Below are 8,808 nucleotides of genomic sequence, written 5' to 3'. Positions count from 1 at the left end.
TTAATGTTTACAATTCAGTAGGCTTTTTGTTTTACACTTACATGTTATGCAATCACCTCTACTATCTATTTCAGAATATTTTCTGTAGCAGTTAATTCCAATTACTCTCCCACCCACTTGAAATCACTATTTTCTCTCTGTAGACATTTCATATAGATAAAATCCTGCAACGAGTGACCTTATGTGTCTTATATGGAATGATATTTTCAAGATTCATCTGTGACACAAGCAGCTGTCCTTTTTTTCCATTCCTTTTTTGGCTAATATTCTATTTCAAATACAGCACACTTTGTTGGTTAGTTGCTTAAGTTTCTTCACTAGGATTATCTCCTTCTGGCTGCTATGAATAACGAATAATGTTACTATGAACACCCATGTACATATTTTTGAGTGGATGTTTGCTTCTTTCTTTAAAAAAACTATATGTCTAGAAATAGAGTTGCTGGCTCATATAGTATTCTGTGTTTAGTGTCTTGAGGATGCTCCAAACCTCTTCCCCACCACAGGATTGATTTTATAACTCTGGCATATATAGGATGGTGCCAGCATCCTCACGTCCTTGTCTACACTGGTTGTTATGTTTGTTAGAACTATTCTAGAAGTTGATAAGTATCAGGTCTCTGTTGTCTTGCTTTTCATTGACCTGTGCTTTTGGCCATTTGCTTATCTTCTTTGGAGATGTGTCTGCTCAAACCCTTTCTCTGTATTGTAGTTTCTTTTTCTTGTTGCATTGTGAGAAATCTTTATATATTCTGATATTGCATATTTATTGGAGATATGATTATCCTGTACTGCCTCCTTGGTGTGGATAGGATGGTCATTTTCTTCTCCTTTCTTTTCTTTTCTTTTTTTTCCTTTCCTTTCTTTTTTTAAAATTTCCTAAAAATTTGGGATCAATATTTTGACATGATATATATTTTCCTTTTTTTATTGAATATTTTATTTATTTACATTTCAGATGTCGTCCCCTTTCCCCACCCCTCCCCCAGAAACACCCTATCCTATCCCCCCTCCTACTTCTTGCTTTTTTTTTCTTTATTAGAATTTAAATTAACATACAAAGTACTGGGTTTTATTATAGCATCCTCATACATGTGTCATTAGAGTTCTGATTTGTTTCCCTCTGCCCCTTCTCTTTCTTCCTCCAGCTAGTTTCCTCATCTGATTTCCTGTCACATGTATTCCATCATCCTCCCTCCTCATCCTTTTTTTATTAGTAACTTTTTTAAAAATGTTAATCAAAGACTTTATAAGTTTGGTAATGCTCAATAACAAGATGCCCATACAGTCAGAAGTGTAACCCAATACCCAACCTAGATATACCAACTATCTTTGACTGGCTGAGACACGCGAACATCTGCCTCCATGTTCCCCTTCCCGCCCCTCCTCCTTCGCCTCCTAGCTCCTCCTCTCATTCTCCTCTTCCTCTACTTACTCCTCCTCTTCCTGTCCTTACTCCTCCCACCATAGCTCCTCCTACATATCACCCTTCCTATTAAAATAAAACGTTTCTCTCAAAATACAATTAGAGCATAACTAAACCAATGTGTATCAGTAAGGTACAAGATAGACCTAATACCCAGTCCAACATTTTGTTGACTAACCAGAACCTCTGTCATCTCTCCTAACTAAAAGACTTAGTTCAGAACCTGGCTTTTTTTCTTGGCTTTAGAATGAATGTCAGCTGAAAACCATCCTCTCAAATCTTTTCTCTCAAAGTAATTAGCTGGGATTGGCTATGAGACTATAAGTCTTCAACCCTGTCAGAAATCCAGAATGACTGAATTAACTGAAATTATGGGAAGCACAAAGTATAGCTTCTAAAACTTAACCAATTTATAGAGACCGCTGAACACCTGGACAGTCCCTATACTACAAAATGTTGGAGCATCCAATCTTCAGTCTTCTGGCCCAGGATCATCTGACAGACCTAGTGATACAGAGTTATTAAGGGCTGATTACTCTGTCTTGGCAGATATAATCAGTCAACTATTCTGCAAGTGTGCCCTTTTCTGGACAGTAATTTGTCTGTAGATGAAAAGAGGTAATTCTTGCCTAGTGGCTGTCTCCCTACAACTGGAGTAACTCCAAAGATGCTCAATTTCTTCTTAGAATCCAAGACAGGAAGCTGTCAGGAGCAGACAGATCTCTAATCAAAATGAACATTAGTACAGAAATGTGTGTAATGTCAATTCTGTGGACTTCTGACATTTTGAAAACTAACTATCCATGTAAGGCAATTTGGACTGTTGTCTGTTAATTTCTCTCAGCTATTTCTAAATAAGATATAGAAAATACCCTAACAATAAACTCAGTGCTATGAATTTGCTATAGGCCCTTAAGTTACAGGCTAGCCATCTTGAATCAGTTAAAAGAGTTAAAGAAGGACTGGGTCTAAGCCTTGTATTCCTAAATGTGTTCTATAGGCACAACGCCTACGAGGGTAACAATATTAATCTCACTTTTATATCAATAAGAAACTCATACCAATGAAAATCTTAAATTTGAAATCAAAGTAAATTTTGTACCATTTAAGAAATTATAACTTCAGCTTAATAACAGTTATACAGATTTCTACCAATAGGTTATGGCTATGCAATAAATCCTAGCTATTCCTCCCTGTTGCAACAAAACCATTACTTTCTCCCTAGAAAGACAGCCCAATATTAACCATCTCAGTCCCCAAGCCCAGGAAATAGAGGCGCCAACTCTTCATTAACTTCTTCAAGCTGGTTATGGATGTTGAGATATTAGAAGAGGGGCGGGGGGAGAGTAAATTGATAAGCCTCCGATGTCTGTATCTTCACTGCATCCAACTGAAATTCTAGGACATCAGAGGTTCGAGCAGGTCTACTTAGCTTGCTTGTTGAGTAGATACACCAAGGCTGTGTATTCTGCAATATACAATTCTCAAAACAAATTTTAGTATCAAGATAATTTTTTGTTTGAATTCTGGAACCTATTCTTCTGGCGGCCTGCCTCTGTCATGTGTAATCCATATAATTCTGGGAGTTTCTGTGAGGGTGTGCTCCCACCATCCTTCCATCCCCGCCTTCCTGCTGTCGAATTCCCCAACACTAGGGAATCCAAACTTTCAGGCACCAAGGCCCTCTACTTCCACTGATGCCTGACAAGGCCAACCTCAACTACCTATGCAGGTGGAGCCATGAGTCCCTCCCTTTGTGTTCTCGGGCTGGAGGTTTTAGAATGGCTACTCCAGTTTGTTTCTTAGGACCATTTGCTTGAAAAATTGTTTTCCAGCCTTTTACTCTAAGGTAGTGTCTGTCTTTGTCACTGAGTTGGTTTCCTGTGTGCAGCAAAATGCTGAGTCCTGTTTACATATCCAGTCCATTAGCTTATGTCTTTTTATTGGGGAATTGAGTCCATTGATGTTAAGAGATATTAAGGAACAGTGATTGTTGCTTCCTGTTATTTTTGTTATTAGAGGTGGAATTATCTTTGTGTGGCTATCTTCTTTTTGATTTGTTGGAAGAGGATTACTTTCTTGCTCTTTCTAGAGTATAATTTCCCTCCTTGTATTGGAGCTTTTCTGCTATTATCCTTTGTAATGCTGGGTTTGTAGAAAGATATTGTGTAAATTTGGATTTGTCATGGAATATCTTGGTTTCTCCATCTAAGGTAATTGAGAGTTTAGCTGGGTATAGTAGCCTGGGCTGGCATTTGTGTTCTCTTAGTGTCTCTATGACATCTGTTTAGGATCTTTTCAATTTTATAGTATCTGGTGAGAAGTCTGGTATAATTCTGAAAGGTCTGCCTTTATATTTACTTGGCCTTTTTCCCTTACTGCTTTTAATATTCTTTCTTTGTTTTGTGAATTTGGTGTTTTGATTATTATGTGATGGGAGGTATTTCTTTTCTGGTCTAGTCTATTTGGCGTTCTGTAGGCTTCTTGTATGTTTATGGGCATCTGGGTCTTTAGGTTAGGGAAGCTTTCTTCTATAATTTTGTTGAAGGTATTTATTGGCCCTTTAAGTAGGGAATCTTCACTCTCATCTATACCTATTATCCTTAGGTTTGGTCTTCTCATTGTGTCCTGGATTTCTTGGATGTTCTGTGTTAAGAACTTTTTGCATTTTGTGTTTTCTTTGACAGTTGTGTCAATATTTTCTATGGTATCTTCTGCACCTGAGATTCTCTCTTCTATCTCTTGTATTCTGTTGGTGATGCTTGCATCTATGACTCCTGATTTTTTCCTTAGGTTTTCTATCTCCAGGGTAGTCTCCCTTTGTTATTTTTTTATTGTTTCTACTTTCATTTTTATGTCCTCGATGGTTTTGTTCAATTCCTTCACCTGTTTGGTTGTGTCCTCTTGTAATTCTTTAAGGGATTTTTGTGTTTCCTCTTTAAGGACTTCTATCTCTTTACCTGCATTCTCCTCAAATTCTCTGAGAGTGTTATTTATGTCCTTCTTAAAGTCCTCTATCATCATCATTAGAAGTGATTTTAAATCTGAATCTTGCTTTTCTGATTATATGGGGAATTTAGGACTTTCTATTGTGGGAGAACTAGGTTCTAATGATGCCAAGTACCCTGGGTTGCTGATGCTTATGTTCTTGCACTTGCCTTTCAACATCTGGATCTCCTTAGTGCTACCTGCCCTGTCTCTGACTGGAGCCTGTCTTTCCTATTATCTTGATTGTTTCAGAACTGTGTGGGGTGGGTGTTACTACTGGCGTTAGAGCTGGGGCCCAAGATCTGCTTAATGCTTGGGTCCAGACCGGAAAGAACCAGTGCTCTGGGCCAGGAGTGAATTCCTGGGTCCCAGTGGGTCCCAGTTACTCTTTGTTTGGGTCGGGTGTTGCTGTCCCCTTACCTAAGATACTTCCCAGGTTAGAGCTTCTGGGAGGCCCACTACCTCTGGGTTTTGTGAGATTGGGTGTAGAGCTGTCAGCCAGGATCTGCTCAGTGCTCGGACCAGACTGGAAGGAACCGAATGGTCATTTTCTTAATGGTCCCTTCGTCACACAGAAGTATTACTTTTAGAGGGTACAAGCAATTTATGCACGTTCCCTTTGGTTGTTGTTTTGTTGGTGGTGTTTTTGTTTTGTTTTGTTTTGTCTTTTTTTTCTCATTAAACTTGTTTTAATGGGTCTCAAAATTCTGTGACAGATTTTTGGTCAAGTTGTTTCCATTAAAAAGTACTGATTTTGAAAACTAATAACTTAAAACTGCCACACACACACACACACACAAATTGTCCACAAAACATTCTTTCCTTCTGAAGGTTTTACCATGCATTGTTATCATTTACCAGTCTTTTACTATTAAACTTCAATGGCCGATTGAGACAAACAGCTCTGAGACTGTTCTTCCACCACTGATTAAGACTGGGGTGGCAGGTGTTAGGGATAATACTCATTTAGCCTTCTGAGCTTTCTGGGCAGACTTGGTGACTTTGCCGGCTCCAGCAGCCTTCTTGTCCACAGCTTTGATGACACCCACTGCAGCTGTCTGCCTCATGTCGCGAACAGCAAAACGGCCAAGTGGAGGATAGTCAGAGAAGCTCTCAACACACATGGACTTGCCAGGAACCATATCAACAATGGCTGCATCACCAGACTTCAAGAATTTGGGGCCATCTTCCAGCTTTTTACCAGAACAACGATCAATCTTTTCTTTAAGCTCAGCAAACTTGCATGCTATTTGGGCTGTGTGACAATCCAGAACAGGAACATAGCCAGCACTAATTTGGCCTGGATGGTTCAGGATAATCACCTGAGCAGTGAAGCCAGCTGCTTCCATTGGTGGGTCATTTTTGCTGTCACCAGCAACATTGCCATGTCTAACATCTTTGACGGACACATTCTTTACATTGAAGCCCACATTGTCCCCAGGAAGAGCTGCACTCAAAGCTTCATGGTGCATTTCAACAGACTTGACTTCAGTTGTTACTGTTCAGTTTGACTGGCGCAAAGGTAACCACCATGCCAGGTTTGAGAACACCAGTCTCCACTCGGCCCACGGGGACAGTGCCAATGCCCCCAATTTTATAGACATCCTAGAGCCTGGAGGGGCTGTCGCAGAGGCTTGTCAGTTGGATGAGTTGGTGGCAGGATACAGTCCAAAGCTTCCAGCAGCATGGTGCTACTGGCACTGCCATCTTTGCGGATGACTTTCCATCCCTTGAACCAAGGCATATTAGCAATTGGCTCCAGCATGTTGTCACCATTCCAACCAGAAATTGGCACAAACGCTACTGTGTCAGGGTTGTAGCCAATTTTCTTAATGTAGGTGCTGACTTCCTTAACAATTTCCTCGTATCTCTTCTGACTGTATGGTGTCTCGGTGGAATCCATTTTAACATCAACAATTAGCTGTTTCACACCCAGGGTGTAAGCCAGAAGAGCATGCTCATGGCTCTGCCATTCTTGGAGATACCAGCTTCAAATTTACCAACACCAGCAGCAACAATCAGGACAGCACAATCAGCCCGAGATGTGCCTGTAATCATGTTTTTGATGAAGTCTCTGTGCCCTGGGGCATCAATGATAGTCATGTAGTATTTGCTGGTCTCAAATTTCCACAGGGAGATGTCAAGAGTGATACAACACTCACACTCAGCTTTCAATGTGTCCAAGGCTCAGGCGTACTTGAAGGAGCCTTTTCCCATCTCGGCAGCCTCCTTCTCAAACTTTTCGATGGTTCATTTGTCGATTCCACCACGTTTGTAAATCAGGTGGCTGGCTGTGGTGGACTTGCCGGAATCTACGTGTCCAATAATGATGCTGATGCGAGTCTTTTCCTTTCCCATTTTTGCTTTGAATTAGTGATGGCTTTCATAACACCTGCGTTCCGATGGCAAACCCATTGCAAAAAAGCTGTTTTTTGTCTTAAAGGTAAGAAACTTTTGCCTAATAACAGCATACAAGGTGCCTAATAACAGCATACAAGGTGCCTGATAACAGCATACAAGGTGCCTGATAACAGCATACGAGGAAGTCTTACACCTGAACTCTTCTACAGATTTCATAGCATTTGCTCTTAATTAGGCTTCTGATTCTTTTTGGGTTAATTTTTGCAAATTATGTGAGTTAAGTGTATTCATTCTGTTGTCCCCTATTCAGAAAACCACATGCTGAAAGAATAATTCTTTTCTTCATGCAGTGGTCTTGGCACCTTTGTCAAAAAATCATATGAACATAAATGAAATTGCCTTCTGGTCTCTCAATTCTATTGTATGATATCCTCATCCAGGACCACAAGCATCTTGATCACTATTGTTTTGCAGTACATTTAAAATCAGAAAATCTGATTTCTCTTTTTCTCAGAACTTCTGATTTTCAGACGGATACTATTTGGAGTCTTTCTTTATTTTCATATGAATTTAGGACTCCAAATGTCCATTTGAAAAAGAAGTGGTTGGGAGTTTGAAAAGTGTTCATTGCATTCTTTGGTCTCCATTTTATGTTAAATGAACAGTGACATAATGAATGCCTTGGAATAAGATCAAATATATTACAGTGTGAAAGTAACCATTGAGACTGTATGTTCTCTTCACTGGGGACATAGGTCCTGTCTTAGTGAGGGTTCTATTGCTGTGAAGAGACATCATGACACAGCAGCTCTTAGAAAAGAAAACATTTGCCGGGCAGTGGTGGCACACGCCTTTAATCCCAGCACTTGGGAGGCCGAGGCAGGCGGATTTCTGAGTCTGAGAGTTCAAGGCTAGCCTGGTCTACAGAGTGAGTTCCAGGACAGCCAGGGCTACACAGAGAAACCCTGTCTCGAAAACCAAACCAAAAAAAAAAAAAAAAAAAGAAAAGAAAAAAGAAAAGAAAACATTTAATTTCAGCTGGCTCATGGTTTCAGAGGTTTAGTCCATTATCATCATGGCAGGAAGCATGGCAGCATCCAGGCAGACATGGTGCTGGAGGAACTGACAGTTCTACATCTTGATCCTCAGTCAGCAGAAGGAGACTGTGTTCCATCTTGGACAGAGCTTGAAAATAGGAGACCTCAAAGCCTGCCCCCAAAGTGACACTTCCTTCAACAAGGCCACACTTCCTAACAGTGCCACTCCCTATGGGCCAAGCATTCAAACACATGAACCTATGGGGGCCATTTCTGTTCGAACCACCACAGGTTCTTATTCTGACTAAGGGAAAGAGTGATGCTGGTATAGAACGAAGATGTCTGCTTTCCACTTCAGACTCATCCTGCTCTTTTTTGCCATCCTGTCCTGGGCTGCAAGGGGCCAACTTAGTGGATCCCAGCCCTGACGCTCCCTCACTGTCTGGTACTGACTACACCGAGCCAGTGTGAGGCATCATTGGGAGGCCAGAGAGAGGGAAAGAAGAGGCAGCCCTGTGTTTTATTGTATAGTGGCCCTGCTGATGTTTGTCACCATGTCTGCACAAACAGATACCTGGGTTCTGGTAAGGAGTCCACCTACTTTCTCATATTTAGTTCTGAGGGTGTAGGTGGCCCCCCTAGCTACTAGCCCTGGCGTTCACTACCATCTTTTGCCATTTTCTCCAAATCCTGCCTAAATCTTTATAAAACAATCCTCTTTCTGGTATGCTTTCTACTCCTGTCCTCCTGGACAGCACAAAAATGGACAGATACACATGAAGCTAGAAGCCAATACAAACCTGTAAATAGCAGAATGTGCAATGTTTTATTATTTGCAAAAAATATGAAAAATATATTTTATTTTCTTAAATTTTATATTAGGTATTTGGTTTCGAGGTAAGTGGTGATATACAAGAAGAATGTAAAGGACCAGTGATATGGCCTGAGGAGCTGGATCGACAGGTAAAATACTTGCTATGCAAGTCTGTGGGCATG

At 40.6% G+C, this 8,808-nt stretch overlaps 1 pseudogene; it reads right to left on the bottom strand.

Moving 5' to 3' along the window:
• Nucleotides 1–5,330: 5,330 nt before the first annotated feature.
• Nucleotides 5,331–6,772, bottom strand: LOC114626243 (annotated as a pseudogene).
• Nucleotides 6,773–8,808: the final 2,036 nt, after the last annotated feature.

Source organism: Grammomys surdaster, unplaced genomic scaffold (genome assembly GCF_004785775.1).
Source record: "Grammomys surdaster isolate TR1022 unplaced genomic scaffold, NIH_TR_1.0 231, whole genome shotgun sequence".
Taxonomy (NCBI): Eukaryota; Metazoa; Chordata; class Mammalia; order Rodentia; family Muridae; genus Grammomys; species Grammomys surdaster.
Note: the sequence above shows the minus strand (reverse complement) of the source record. Positions and strands in the feature narration are given on the sequence as shown.